A 6000-nucleotide genomic window follows, 5' to 3' on the forward strand; every position below is an offset into this window, starting at 1 on the left:
ATGGTATACCTTCCTGATCATGGGAGAGCATGCCTTTAATCCCAGCACTCTGGAGGCAGAGGCAGGTGGATCGCTGTGAGTTCGACACCTGCCCTGACTGCAAATGAATCCAGGACAGCCACAGCTACACAGAGAAATCCTGTCTCAAATAACAAAAAACAAAAAAGAAACAGGAACAAAAAAGTGTTACACCTGGGCATTCAGAAGGGTCCTCACTTTATTGTGAGAATTTATTAACCTGAAAATGAACACTACTGCATCAGAATCATGGAAAGGAACACATTTTTAAATGATGCTTTAAATGTACTTTAAAAAATTGTTGAAATGTGCTAAAAGCAAAACTGGTCACACTGAGAAAACCAAGGAAGACCTTAACATATGCTTATCTAGAAAAATGCATTTTAATGCAAGAAACACTTAGATTAAAGGCAAAATAATAAAAAAAAGTTTCATGTTAACACTAATCCAAAATTCTTAAATGGTCTACCAGTTACAAGATATAATCAATGGAATTGTCATTTTTGAACATTAAAATTGTCACTTCATCAAAGGGACCAAGTAAATTTAATAGTAAAATTAAAGTTTCAAAACACACACACACACACCAAACTCAAACTCACAGGAGAGAGAGAGAGAGAGAGAGAGAGAGAGAGAGAGAGAGAGAGAGAGAGAGAGAGAGAGAGAGAGAGAGAGAACAGAGATATCTCATCAGAGAAATGCACTATTTCACTATCTGTACGTTCAGGTTTTAATCCCTTTCAATTGGAGAGTAAAACAAGGTCAGTAGATGCAGGTATCTTGTTTATAATGCATATTAAATATGATAAGTTAAATACTATTATTCAAATGGTACCTTACACAGAAGATAGGTTTGTCTTTAGTGTATATATTCTTTATACATTAAAATACACTTCTACCCACTTGAAAATACTTAGGCCATAAATTTTACTTTCTTCTTTTGCTCTTATGAGTTTAGAAATCAATAAAAAAATTACAAATACTTTTATATTTTGTACTATTCATTAGCCTTTCAAATAAGATACAGATGTAGGAGGGAAAAAAATAAAGAGACATTGTATAGTATTTTTGACAACAATTTAGCAAACTTTGTAAGATACTAATTAATTAATCACTTAATAAGTGAATATTATAGCACTAAAGATATATTTTATGAAGGGAAATAAAATCCTCCAAGTAATGACTTTAAATGTTTAGTTAATCCACCTAGGACAGAAAATACATTTTAACCTAAAATGAGCAAAACGAGAGAAAATGTAACTTATTAGACAAAATTCAATGGTGTAATAGTATAATTGATGAATATAATTGAAAATATAATTGATAAAATCGGTAAAGCTGGATAGAACTTGGCAGCCACTGTGCTAAGGGAGTTGTGTGTACTTTGGGTACCTAACCTGAGGGTCTGACCGACGTAGATGCTGTGAGTTTTATCCCAGTCATGTATCCACAAAAGGGCTTCTCTACATTTCTCACAAATGGAAGAACAATAATAATATTGTGTACATACTAAAACTGCCTGGCAAATCTTGGAGACTCACAGAAATTTACCATTATCGATACAAATAAAACATAGCAAGTACAGGATGTGTTATTTGGGAGAATGGATACAAGCCTTGTTCATCATTCAGGCTTTGGCTCAGTTAGTGTTCAGTGATAAAAGGGGGCCTGAAATAATTAATCAGGTTCTTCTAGAAACACACAGCATCATAGCTATAGACCATAATATGGAATTCAGATCCAGCTTATATGTAGCTGAGTCTACTTCAGGTTAAGGCCAGTGCCTAAATCTCACTGGTTACCACGGCCGAGGTTGCTTTGGTATCATGGAGAAAGTCTATTGCTATTATTTTGTGAGTTGGTAGAAGGACCCACACCCACAGCAGAGGCATCCAAGATGGTGGTCAACCATGCCAAGGAGCACATTTAGCAGCTTTGAAGCCACACCATCACCCACACTCCGTGACAGTCATTTAGGTACCTCAATGTATATAGTTTACATCTATTTTAAAAAATAAAAACAATTATTTTTTAAAAATCAGTGAAACTAAAGTAAAATTGATGAGCCTGTATTTTGTTTATTTTTAAAGCAGTATTCTTACATTTTATAAAGATAAATGTTTGTCTGTGTGAGTTTATGCTATATGAATGTAGATGGCTGTGGTGGTCAGATGAGAGCATTATATCTCATGAAACAAGAGGTATAAGCATTGTAAATTAAGCACCATTGGTATTGTAAGCTAACGCAGGTCTTCTGAAAGAGCACCAAGTTCTCTCAAACAATGGGCCATCATTCTAGTTCCTGAATTTTTTTTTTGTGAAGCTTCACCATTTCATGTGCTAAGTGAAAAACCGGAATATTTAGATTTCCTGAAAAATTCATGTAAAACTCAGGTTCCAATTGCATACTCTAAAAAGGCTGAGGCTTCAGAACATAAAACTTCAGTGAGGGTAGTATCCTCATGAGTGGAATCAATGTCCTTCTGGAAGTGGTCCAAGCAGAATGTTTGTTTTATAATGAGAGATACTTAAATAAAGGCATTTATTGTAGTATATAACCACTCAGTTTATGGAATTTTTGAGTGGTATAAAACAAGCATATAACTTTTTCCATAAGGGTGAATTGAGGTACTAAAGACACATATAACCAAATATCTAAAAAAATGAAATCCAAAAGAGAATCTATTAATGATTGTGGGAAATGTGTAAAAATAAATAGGACATAGACAGACACTTTAGACTTCATATTTTTATTTATTTTTTTATTTTTAATTTGTTCATTTTACATCCTAATTGTAGTCCCTCCTGTTCCACCCTCCCACCCTCCCTCCCACTTTCTCCCTCCTTTCCATAGTTTTCAGAAAGAGGAGCCCTCCTCCTCGAATATCTGACCTCAGCTTATAAAGTCTCACTTGTACTGCCTGTATCGTTTTCCTCTGTAATCTGGCAAGGCCGCCCAGGCTAGGGGAGAGTGATCAAAATGTGGGAACAAGAGTCCATATCAGAAGTAGAGCTTACTCCCTACATTATGGGACCCACAAGGAGAATAGGCTGCCTATTTATTACACCTGAGCATAGGGTCTAGGTCCACACCATGTATGGTCTTTGGTTGGTGCATCAGTTTCTGTGGCACCCCCTCCTCCACCCTGGTTTGTTGGCTCCACTGGTCTCCTTCTGGATCTCCTGAGCCACTCCAGGTATCTCTCTATTCCCCAAGTCTTCCTTAAAATTCCCTGTGCTCCAACCCAGTTTTTGGCTGTGTTTCTCTGCATCTGCTAGTACCTCCTGCTGGTTGGAGTCTTTCTATGGATTTCTATGGTAAGCTTTCTTCCTGTTCCTTCCCTTCAAATGCTTCCAGGATCCATTCTATTTTCCCTTCTCAATGATAATTAAACATTCTCCCTAAGGCCCTCCTGGATATTTACTTTCTTTAGTTCTGTGTATTGTATTGTGGTTATCCTGTATTCTTTGGTTAATATCCACTGATAAGTGATTATATATCATGTATGTCCTTCTGGGTCTGGTTTAACTCACTCAGGATTATCCTTTCTAGTCACATCCATTTACCAGCAAGTTTCAAGATTAACTTGCTCTTAATAGCTGAGTAGTATTTCATTGTATAAATGAACCAAATTTTCTCTATTATTTCCCTGGAAGGATATATAGACTGTTTCCAGATTCTGCCTATTATAAATAAAGTTGTAACAAACATTGTTGAGCAAATATCCTTGTTGTATGATACAGCATCCTTCAAATATATGCCCAGGAGTGGTATGGCCAAGTCTTGAGGAAGAATTATTCCAAAACTTCTGAAAAAGTGCCAGATCAATTTCCAAAGTGGTTGTATAAATTTGCACTTCCATCAGCAATGGTAGAATCTTTCTTTTCCCTACATCATTGCAAGCATGTGCTGTCATTTGAGTTTTTGATCTTCGACATTTGGGTAGGTGTAAAATGGATTATCAGAGTTCTTTTTATTTGAATTTCCATGATGACTAAGGACTTGAACATTTCTTTAAGTGTTTCTCAGTCATTCATGATTTCTTTGTTGAGAATTCTCTGATTATCTCTGTACTCCATTTATTAATTGGATTATATCACTTGTTTCTCAGTTTCTTGAAATCTTTATATATTTTGTTTATTAGCCTTCTGTGGTTAATCAGTTGGTGCAAATCTGTTCCTAGTCTATAAGTTGTTGTTTGGTTCTGTTGACAGTGTCCTTTGCTTTACAGAAACGTTTCGGTTTCATGAGGTCCAATGTATTAATTGAAGATCTCAGCGTCTCAGCATTGAGTGTCTTATTTAGGAAGTTGTCTTCTGTGCCAATTAGTTAAGGTTGCTCCCCCTTTTTTCTTCTAAGAGATTTACTGTATCTGGTTTTATGTTTAAATCACAAATCCACTTTGATTTTAGTTTTGTGCAACATGATAAATAAAGGTCTATTTTGCATTTTTTCCAAGGAGACCTCCAGTTAGACCAACACCATTTACTGAAGATAGTATCTTTTTTCCATTGTATGAATTTTTCTTTTTTTGTCTAAAATCAGGTGTCCATAAATATGTGAGTTTATTTCTGGGTCTTCAATTCTATTCCACTGATCCACCTGTCTGTTTCTATGCCAGTACCATGCCATTTTTCTTATAGTTGTTCTACAGTACAGCTTGAGACCAGGGATAGAAATACCTCCATAAGATGTTTATTATATAGGATTCTCTTAAATATTTATCGTTATTTGTTTTTCCAAGTGAAGTTGAAAATTGTTCTTTCACAGTCTGTAAAAAAGTAGTGTTGGCATTTTGGTAGGAATTGCATTGAATCTGTAGATTGCTTTTGGTAAGATGGCTATTTTTACTATGTTAAACATACTGATCTATGAGTGTGGGAAATCTTTAAGTCTTCTGATATTGTCCTCAATTACTTTTTTCAGAGACTGCAAGTTTTCTTCATACAGGTCTTTCACTTGCTTGGTTAGAAGTACACCAAGACACTTTATGTTTTATGTGACTATTGTGAAGGGTATTGTTTCCATAACTTCTTTCTTAGCCTATTTGCCTTTTGTATAAAAGAGGGCTGGCAATGGTTTTGAATTGATTTTGTATCCAGTCACTTTGCTGAAGTTCTTTAGGAGTTGTAGGCAATCCCTGGTGGACCCTTGAGGCCACTTGTATATTCTATCATATCATTTGAAAATAGTGATACTTTGACTTCTTCCTTTCCAATTTTTATCCCCTTGCTCTCTTTTAATTGTATTATTGCTCTAGCTAGAACTTCAAGTACTATAATGAAGAGATAGGGGAAAAAAGGACCCTGACTAATGTCCCTAATTTTAGTGGAATTGATTTAAATTTCTCTCCATATAATTTGATGTTGGTTATGGGTTTGCCATATACTGCCTTTGCTATGTTTGGGTAAGAGCCTTGTATCCATGATCCCTCCAAAACTTTTAACATGATTGGCCATTGGATCTTGTCAAATGCTTTTTCAGCATCTAAGGTGATTGCTATGTTTTATTTTCCTTTAGTTTGTTTTTTGATGAGTTACATTGATGTATTTTGTATATTGCACCACATCTGCATGTCTGCGATGAAGCTTACTAGGTCATGATGGACGATATTCTTAACGTGTTCTTGGATTTAGTTTGAGAGTATTTTATTGACCTTTTTTTGTTTGTTTGTTTTTTGTTTTTTTTTTTTTTGTTTGTTTGTTTTTTTTCATCAATGTCCCTAACAGAAATTGGTCTGAAACTCTCTTTTTTTGCTATGTCCTTGTGTGGTTTAGGAATCAAGTTGAATGTGGCTTCATAGAATGAGTTTGGCAAGTTCCTTCTGATTCTATTTTGTGGATTAGTTTGAAAAGAATTGGTAGTAGATCTTCTTTGAGGGTAAGGTACTATTCCTCACTGAATCTACCTGGCCCTGGGCTCTTTTTTGTTTGTTTGTTTGTTTTTGTTTTGCTTTGTTTTTGTTTTTAGACTTTTGATGA

At 35.2% G+C, this 6000-nt stretch overlaps 1 pseudogene; it reads left to right on the forward strand.

The window, feature by feature from the left end:
• Nucleotides 1-1984, forward strand: part of LOC127190900 (39S ribosomal protein L22, mitochondrial-like) — a 79033-nt pseudogene extending 77049 nt beyond the window's left edge.
• The last annotated feature ends 4016 nt before the right edge of the window (nt 1985-6000 follow it).

The sequence above is a fragment of the Acomys russatus genome, chromosome 6, assembly GCF_903995435.1.
Source record: "Acomys russatus chromosome 6, mAcoRus1.1, whole genome shotgun sequence".
In the NCBI taxonomy this organism is placed as follows: Eukaryota; Metazoa; Chordata; class Mammalia; order Rodentia; family Muridae; genus Acomys; species Acomys russatus.